General features: G+C 43.9%; 1 long non-coding RNA gene across 5 annotated transcripts in view; it reads left to right on the top strand.

The window, feature by feature from the left end:
- Window positions 1–6,875, top strand: part of LOC107316861 — a 33,806-nt gene extending 26,931 nt beyond the window's left edge. For 3 of the 5 annotated variants that reach the window (XR_004308030.1, XR_004308026.1, XR_004308029.1), the window contains 4 exons: window positions 2,084–2,302; window positions 4,875–5,055; window positions 5,910–6,006; window positions 6,767–6,875. This is a non-coding gene — a long non-coding RNA (uncharacterized LOC107316861). Of the gene's footprint in view, window positions 1–2,083; window positions 2,303–4,874; window positions 5,056–5,778; window positions 6,007–6,766 lie in introns of all 5 variants that reach the window. The other 2 variants (XR_004308028.1, XR_004308027.1) reach the window with 2 other exon arrangements.
- The last annotated feature ends 2,902 nt before the right edge of the window (window positions 6,876–9,777 follow it).

Raw genomic sequence — 9,777 nt, forward strand, 5'->3', positions numbered from 1 at the left:
ATTCCTTGAACCACCAGGGTATCTCCTCTAGGAGGTCACTGTCAGTGCTGTTTTTGTACAGCAACAGGTGCCCAAGCACTGCAGGGCGGTGGCATTAGTACAAATGGCTGTGCAGTGCGCAAATCATTTCTGACAAAATTAAATACCTGATAAAGAAATTCCACTACCCATGGTGGGAGCAAATCATGCACAAATGACTAATAAATAGCACCGCAATTTCTCCTTAAGCTGTGATTTATCTGGCTGGAGACTTATTAAAGGACTTATTAAAGCAGCATTCCCCCTGTGCAAAAATTATTTGCACAGTTTTTATCATGGTGCTGCTTTTTTATATATTATCCAGTATTGGAAACCCCTTCCCTGTCTGGCAGTCCCAGCATAATCCCTGCTTGCTATGGCCCCAGCTCACCCTGCTGCCATTTCAGGGATCTCCCCCAGCTCTGAAAGGCTTCACTGGCTCTTTGCTCTCTTCTCACCTCTGCCATCTAGATGATATGGGCACAGGACTGTTGGGTGATCACTTTGTGCTGCATCTTTCATCACTGCTGAATGGGAAAATAGTCTTCAGTTGTCAGTGAGGTTAATGTTCATTCTGGAAATAGCTCAGATTGGAGTGTGTAGAGCATCAGGGGAGCTGCTAAATTTGGGTGTGATGTAATTTAGATGTTCTTGCCCTCTTTGGTGATGCAAATCCTATGGACACAGCCCCTTTTAACAGGCAGAAGGTTATAGAGAGGTAGTAGCCTCAAGTTGCTACAGGAAGTTTTCCAGTTGGATATTAGAAAAAGATTATTTTCAGAAAGAATGGTGAGGTGTTGAAACAGACTTATCAGGGAGGTGGTGGGGTCTCGTTGTTTGAGAACAGGGTGGATGTGGCACTGAGTTGCATGGCCTAGAATGGTGGGTGGTTGGACTGTGTGATCTTATTGGTCTTTCCAACCTTAATGATTCTATGATTTAGAAAATCTCAGGGTTCAAAGTAGGAAATAAGGAGGATTGAAACAGAAGATTAGGAGCTCTCCTTGCCTGTCACAGGATTTAGAGAGAGATGCACTTGTATCTCTTTTTCACGATCCATTGAGCAGGAGTGTCTCCAGCCTTGAATTCACTGCACAGTCCCTGCTGAACAAGCAGGTCTGGCCCTTCCAGCACATCCCAGAAGGCACATTTGGTCCAGGTGAGAGGGAATCAGGCAGGGAGCTGCCTACCCAAAATGGCACAGGAGCCCTCAATCTTGAGGAGTGGGATTATTTCTGGCAATAATGGTGATAGCATGGCTTGGCTGTGAGCAGGCTTCCTGCTGCCCAGTCTGTGCCATGCTCATCAGCTCCTGGTACCTGCACTGTACTACCACATGTGCTCATGTACAGATGTACACGCATTGCTGAGAAAGGCTGAAAGATCTCCTGCTGAACCATTGCTGTCAGAAAATGCTGCTCTGCCAAAATTGAGTGTTCCCATGGGAGCGTGTCAGTTCAGACAGAGTGAAGTTTTAGGGTGACAAAAATGGGAATAACTCATTTCAGGGAAGTCAGAGCAGTCAGCAGCCGGCTGTCAGGATGGGGCAGTGCAAGATCTCAGTCTGGAATGGCTTCTCCTTGGCACCGCTGTGCACTAATGTGTACTGCAGTGTAAGTCATTGCATGAAATGTACAAAATGAATCATGAGACAGAATGCTACTATGCAAGTATGGACTGAAAAGGAAAGGTGGGATACTCTAAACAAGAAATATATACTAAATATAAACATAATGGAATGGAAAACCTATAAAAGAAATAGTAAAAAAGAATGTAAAAACAGTTGATTCAATTGACCTGAACCAAAGTGTTTTCCAAAGTGTGAGGGATTGGTTGCAAACTCCATTTTCCCTTTTGTACTCAGTTTTTATTTTTATGTCAGAATTCCCAGCTGAAGTGCAGCACTCTTGCTGACCAGCTTGCCACAGGACAATAGATGCATGAACGTGTTTATAGATTCACATAAATATAACTGTGCTATATAACTATTTGCCTGCCTTTCACTCTTCCCATAATAGCTATTCCATTCTGAAGGCTGAAAAAGTTTCTATTCTTTCTGTTACAGGCTGACAGAGTGACCTAGCTGACACGGGTTGCAGCCATGGGTAACAAATTCAGCAGTGATGTCCCTGGGTATGGAGCTCAGGCATTGTATCTGTACCAAGGAGGCACAAGTGGCTGTTGAGCTGTAGCTCTCTAACTCCTCTGCAAGGCTCAAGAGATGTGCAACGCTTTGCTGTTGGCTTGATAAGAGGAAATGCTGATTTCCTGTGAGTGAGCAAAGGTAAGCCTGGCCAAAACCTGCATCCATCATGCCCCCACAGGTCAAGGGCAGGATATTTGGCTGAAGGTGGATGTTTCCTACTACACGGTTGTTGGTAACCTAAAGCAGGTTTATGACAGCCAAGACCAGGCATTAATGCAATAGACTGGTAATTCAATCACTTTATAGAAGTTGATCTGTCCTTTTTATTACAATTATTGTCAGCCCGGGTGTTTCGTTCCATCACTGAAAATAAACATCATTTATCATACTTGTAAAGATTAGCCCCTGACAGCTCCAGCTCTGCTTTGCATAAATGTGTATTAATGTCGGCTCTGTCTGAAGTGGAGAGAGAACTCTATATTTCACAAGAATGATTAGACAGTGTCACCGCTGCTTTAAGTAATGTCTTATCATGACGGATAATCAAACTGTAGGGGAAAAAAAAAAAGCGCACAACAAAAATGGTAGTTTCTTGCATATGCATTCTTTTATGTTACTATGCTGAAAAGTAGTGGTAGTTTTATACCTGCAGCACTGAGGTTCGTGGTGTGAGGACTCTGGGCTGTTGAAGCTGCTCTGGCTTCCAGGAGGTGCATGTAGCTCCTCTGCAGCGTTGGGGCTGCCACCATGGGGAAGTTTTCACTGAGGGGGTGATGGCACAGGCTCCCCAGAGAAGCTGTGGATTCCTCATCCCTGGAGGTGCTTAAGGCTGGTTAAGATGGGGCCCTGGGCAGCCTGAACTGGTGGGTGGCAACCAGCCCATGGTAGGGGGTTGGATCTGAGCATGCTTCAAGGTCATTTCCAACCCAACCATTCTATGATTCTAAATGACTGTCCCAGTCCTCCCCCTGGAAGACCCTGCAGCCTACAGCTCTGCCAGGCTTGTGACTGTCAGCGCAGGTTTTTTCCATGCGTCAGGCTGAATTTGATTTGGAAATTTACAGCTAAAATGGTGCCGTCATTTCTGAGAGTGAGATTAAGGGAAAATATGAAACCCAGGCTAAAATATCTTGACAGACATTTTCCAGAGAAGCAGTAGGGCCTCTGGGCCTTGGAGCAAGACCTCTACAGCTGGCATGTGCCTGCCCTAAGCTGAGGGACAAGCATTTGACTGCTCCTATCAAAATATACTCACATGGAGCCAAGCTATCAATTACAGGGAATATATGTGTTTGTGTGTGTATATATATATACACATGTGTATAATATGTGTGTATATATGTATTCAGATATGTAATATATACATTTATATCTTTGTGTGTACTTTTCAGGTTTGTATATTAGGAAAAGCTTTTCCATTAAAGCGGTGATGCATTGGAACAGGCTGCCCAGGGAGGTGGTGAAGTCACTGTCCCTGGGTGTTTATGAACTGTGAAGATGCAGCACTGAGGGATGTGGTTTAGTGTGCAACCTTGGTGATAGGGAGATGGTTGAACTAGCTGATCCTAGAGGTCTTTTCCAACCTTAATGATGCTATGGTTCTACTTCAGATATGTTAGAGCTCAAACTCTGCATCTCCACAAACTCAGTCTATGCTCTGAACACTGCACAAAGGATTGTGTGTCCCTTCAGCCAACATGGGGGACATCTGCATGGCATTAAAGGGGTGAAGAATGACTGGAGACATGAGCTCCCCATCTGTGCTCTTTTAAGTGAGCTGGAGAAGTTCAAAAGCTTTTGTAATTTCTGGATATCTTGTCCAGGTTTCACAAAAGCCCAGAGTTGTGGAGCAGAGGTACTTGTGGTAGAGTATCTGCTCTCCTTGTTGCTGGCTTGTAAAAGTTATTTCCAATTCTCATGCCTTGAGGGGAATACAAAACCAACTTGGAGGCACAGATCCTTAAAAGCAAACTTGAGATGAAACATTTGATTAATAATCTTATCATTTCTAACCCAGCTACCTTATATTGGAAAGCTTGTGATTGAGATCAGTGTTAATTGAAGATGATGCCTTAAAATTAGCCCACTGTGGGGGTATCTCATTGACTCAGATCCTAACGGCGTGATAATATATCAAATGCCATATATGAAAATAAATAAACCTCCGCCTAACATAAGTAAGAGCTACTTCCACTATTAAAGCTGAAGAGTTAAAAGTGCTGGAGCTGGGCTGAGTGCTTATACTGATGTTTTTTTCCTTTCTGTACCTACTAGCTCCAGCTTTTTCCTCTTCAGGTTGCAGTTCCCAGTGTCGTTACCTGCCCAGCTGCTTTGGGACTGATGGAGAGCTGGTGTAATGCTGTAATATTATAATGTGATGGGAAGTAGAGCAATAGTAATGGGGGGGTACAATCCTAGGCTACAGTAAATGAGAACAAGACCTAATACAGCAGCTATGGATGTAGAAACAAAGGAAAAAAAAAAAAAAAAAAAGCTTACCTTTAAAAGGCCTCTGGTAGGCAGGGATCTGTAGCAAGATACTCTTACCTCCTCTGCCAACCCTAAAATTGGGTCTGGGAATGGGTGAGTCCTGCCTCTCTTCTGGTTATTCAGGTGCGTTACATGCACTTGAGCTCTCCTGGTGTGGCCCTGCCTACCCACCAGGTACGCAATCACTGGTTCAAGCCATAACTCAGCATTTCTATTACAGGTGGCCATGGCCTTCCTTGAAGAACCTGATCCTGCACCATGGAATAAAACATTTCAACAAAAAACCAAGCATCTGCCTCAAAGTAGGCCAGGTGGAGGAGCCAGGTGTCAGTGGCGGAAAGAAGGAGGGAGGAAGGCTCTGGGATCATCAGCCATCCACGCAGCGCTGCCTTTAGCCAGAGGTATTAGCATCTGGCACTTTCTGAAGTGCTAAAAGCTTTGGACACAGATTACCATGCGCATATTTCAATTTCTCTTAAATCCAGGGAGATTTCCTCTTACAGCACACTCTCTCCCTCTTTTTTATTCATCTGGATTGTGCTTGATGGGGACTGTTAACTGAATGCAGCGTATTATATATTACTTCAATAAATCACCACCATCCAAAGCATTCAATACCATGCAGAGCAGTAATCAGGGGAAGTCTTAATCACTCTCTAAATGGTTTGAATTTATGCTCTGATTTCCACGGGCTCCCATGGCTGCTGGGAAGGGAAGGTAGTAGACTGCCAGGATCCCATCCTCCAGCTGGGTGCCACTGGTGAAGAGCTGCTCCTACAGAGCTGAGGACACACAGACATACAGTGGCTCCCAACTTTGTTTCAATTGGTAAACATATTTGAATATAGATTTTGCTTTAAAAAAAAAAAAAAAAAAAAAAGAAAGAAAGAAAAAATGGGGAAAAAAATAGATTAGAAAAGAGTAAATCCAGCTGCTGTAATCCACACTTTTGGTTGTTCTGGCTGTTTGCATTTGGTCTGGGCGAGTGAGAACCACCTCCTGGATTTTTGCTGGTGAGTGGGAGAAGGGAAAAGGGAGGCTGGCTTAAGAAACCAAGCAAACTACAGAACACTAAGTCTAATTTCTGAACAAATTGATTTATGATTTGTGGTCTGACCCACCAGGAGTTTCCATGCAGGTGCTGCTTTCCAGCCACTTGTCTGATAGAGGTGGGTGCCTGATGTCAGCACACCCCCGCCCCCCACCAGTGCAGAGGTGTGAGCCTTCCTCCCTGACCTTCACCTTCCTCTCGCAGCAATCTGCAGATGTATGTGATGTCATTCCTCCTGGCAACTGAGAGAAAAAGAGAGAGAGAGAACCTCATTGCAGGAAACAAGAGCCCTTTTCTGGGGGTAAGTTAACTGTGGTGGGCACCATGAGCTCAGCCACTGGGCACTATGGACCAGCGGGGCTGCCTGGTGAGCAGTGAGGTTATTGGGCTCATTAACCACAACTGCATGGGCTGTGTCGGCCTCTCCAGCTCAGAAATACTTCAGCTGGAGAGCACGAGCCTCCCCCTGCCTTCAAAGCCCCACTGTAGGGGCCATAAATCACTGCTCTCACAGTGGAAATTGGAATAAGACCCAAGTGGAGCTGAGAGGCAACAGCTGAGACCCTTAAACAATAGTCCTACACACAGGAAACTCTCCCATAATGGCAGATCTGAGTTCCAAGGAACTTTGAGATCTGGCTATTAGGTTTTTCTCCTTCCCCCACAACCCCATTTGGTTTTTCATTCAATTCCATGTTGTTCGTGTCTCTTAATAGGGGATCCTTCATTATCATTATCCCTAATAGTGGTTTATTGTATTAGTTACAGTTAATTTAAATGTTACCGAAGCATTGAAAACAGATTGCAGATGTTTTGAAACAGATGTTATTTTAATGTTTAAACAAAATCATGAATATTTATAGGTCATTATTGCCTGGGTCGAATTAGACTCTTTAAATAGTAATGTATGGGTTGAACGTCTTTTGAAGGAAACACTCCAAAAAAAAAAAAGGTGAATGGAAAAACACTGTAATATGAAGATGTGTAAATCATTTCTTCTGGCTTACTGAGGTTTCCTTTATGAATGGCTGGAATTAATTACTGTTTTATGACTAAAACAGGTACCATTCTTCCTCTTTAACTGCTGTTAACCCAAGACAAAGTTTTCAGCACAGAAACACCTCCATGAAACAGAGCTGGAAAGAAGAGAAACAACAGATCCCTGTGAGCTGACCTGAAGCTGCAGGAATATTCTGAGGTGGAGTCATGACTATTAAAGCAAAAATAAGATGATGCAAGGACACAGCTCGCTCAGTGTCAGCCTTTCCTGCAGAAACACAAAGAGGGTATGTTGATGCCACATGTAAGCAGCCTCAGTTCGAGTCATATTTCTTTCTTTATGGAGATGAAGTTAGTCTTTAAGGCATCAGCTCAAAATGGCCTTTCTTTCATTACAAAGTTATTTAGTTACGGGTAGGTAACTCTAAATGACATTTCTACATCTTGCACTTTATTAGTTGATCCTAGCTGCTAAATTACACAGAGAGCAGCAGAGTATGGCGGGGGAGTTGAGTGTGTTTCGGCTAATTTTGGATGGGGTCCAACCTTCTGGAGTTGGAAATTTGCCTCTGAGATGATGAGCTTGTGCACCTCCCTTGGGGAGGGCTCTGAAGTCAGAAAGCAAAAAGGACCAGTGAAGAATTAAAAACAAAAGTGTAAACACTGGGCTATTTCCCTGCTCCCCCGAGAGCTCTGCGAGCACTGAGCTGTGTAGTGTTCAGGAGAGGAAAAGCCAGCTCAGCATCACTGACTTACTCAGAGGGCAGTGAGGCCCTGGCACCAGCTGCCCAGAAAGCTATGGGTGCCCCAACCCTGGAGGTGCTCAAGCCCAGGTTGGATGTGGCCCTGGGCAGCCTGAGTTGGCAGGTGGCAACCAGCCCAGGGCAGGGGCTTGGGACCAGGTGGGCTTTAAGATCCCCTCCAATGTAAGCCATTACTTGGGCTGGTGCTGGAGATGCTGCTGGCAAGGGAACAGATAACCACAAAGCCACCCACCCTTCCTACATCACTTTGCTTTAATCTGTGGAGAAGATGCACTCTAACCTGCAGCATGAAGATTTTTTTCCCCGACTCCAAATGTACTAACTTGGAGTAAAGCCTGAGTCCTCCTGAAGCTGGCAGGACTCCTTGTCAACACGCACAAAACCCCAGAGCAGATGGGCACAGATTTTGGCTAAACACAGCAGCAGTTGTTGAGTATTAGGGTCTGTCATCTCATCCAGGAGCATCCCAGCAGCTGCCTTTGCTTCTCCCTTTACTGAGAGGCATGAGTGTGCCTCTCCTTGCACAAGGCATCACACTGCTGCCACTGCAGTTTTGATTTCTGTAGCCAAGAATGTTTTCTGTTGCGATCTCAGCTCTTGATTTTTAAAAGCCATACTGAGAAATGACATACATCCAAGTGAAGACATTTCTTCAACAGCTCATCTCGCCCTTCCACAATTTTTATGTCCTAAGGATCATGGAAAACCTGGTACAGTACATAACTTTCACTAGGCTGCCAGAAAGAGAGTTCATTTAGTTTGATGACAGATTAATACTGATTCACAAATTAATTTTGTCTCTTTGTATATCAAGGGTGTCCGCAACTTATTTAATTTGTAATAAATATAATTATAGAAATGAATGAGCTATCAAGATTTTTAAAGTATGATCCATCAATGTTGGCATGACTTGTAATCCTGGTCATTATAAATAAAATGGGTCTTTTGCAAGATGGAATGCAATTTTCCCTGTAGTTTGTCTCATTATTTTCTGACATGTGGGTTAATATTAAATTACAATGCCTTAATTTTCAAATCAGGGCTCAATTTGTAAATAAGAGGTTAATAAATAACCTTTCCAGCTGGAGGCCTTCATTAAAATAAACTTCTAAATGAGATATTTGCCTCTTGATTGAAGCATTGATGGTACCAACATGGTCTCATCCTGTACTCTGCAAAACAAAATAGAGCTTGCATGGCTGCCAGAGAACACTATGCAAGGAGTCAGTGTGCACCCAGTGTTTCCATATAGTCTTTCAGATGGCTCACATAACTGGAACACACCGCTACCTGCTCCATCACTGCTTCCTGACACAGACTGAGCTGTACTTCACTGTACGTGATCTCAAACACACTGCCATCATCTGCAGTGCTGTACATCTTAGTGCTCTTAGCTGGCCATCCCACCTGTGCATTGCAGCTTGTTGCTTCTGCATCTCTCAGCTCAGATCTACTCTTGCTTGTTACCTGCTTACCCGTTATGCTTAATGTGATGAGCTCTTGCACCATGACTTTAAGCCAATAATAATTATCTCAATAACATTCACGCTGTTCCTCACAGAAATTTCACGTTCGGGGCTGTAGAGCTGAATTTTCTGATTGCAAAGATGAAAAGCTCTGACTTCTCCAATGAAGGAATCTCAGTCTGGTTATGTATGGCCCAAAGCAACATCATGTGTTCATAGACATCTTCCATTGCTGGCTGACCCACTCAAACAAAGGCTTTTTCCTCAGCAGCTGGAAGGAAAGCAACATTGTTGGCAATTTTGTCCACCAAACACACAAAACCTCAAACTTCTAACACAGTCTTCACTGAAGCAGCATGGTCCTCTATGAGACATTTCCTGTTTGAAACAGCATATATTTGGGCCTAGACATTGGGGGAACCATTTTAAAAAGTGAGTACCCATTTGTATCACTTTGACCAGCTCAGCTCCATGTCTTTCAACACAGTCCTACAGTGAGCAGCTTCATGCCTTACTTAGAGCTGTGAACTGCAAATATCAATTAAAGCAAGTTTTGTCTAAAAAGTGGCATGTTCTGCCCAGAGGGAACACCCTCAAAGCACCAGGAATATGGGGCAATCTCAACCAGCAAGGATAAACCACAGTCTTGTGGTTTGTCCTTCTCCCACAATGCCATATCAACATCTCTACTACTTGTCTACAGAAGCATTTTGGTTACTATATAGCAGGTCATACTCAGGTAAAGTGCAACACAATCTCATCTTGCAGCTCTGCTAAACTGCTGTGCACATCTGCCTCCAGCAAAAAGTCCCTTGAGGACAAGAGCAGCTCAAATCCTTTCTT

This window comes from Coturnix japonica, chromosome 7 (assembly GCF_001577835.2).
Source record: "Coturnix japonica isolate 7356 chromosome 7, Coturnix japonica 2.1, whole genome shotgun sequence".
Classification (NCBI taxonomy): domain Eukaryota; kingdom Metazoa; phylum Chordata; class Aves; order Galliformes; family Phasianidae; genus Coturnix; species Coturnix japonica.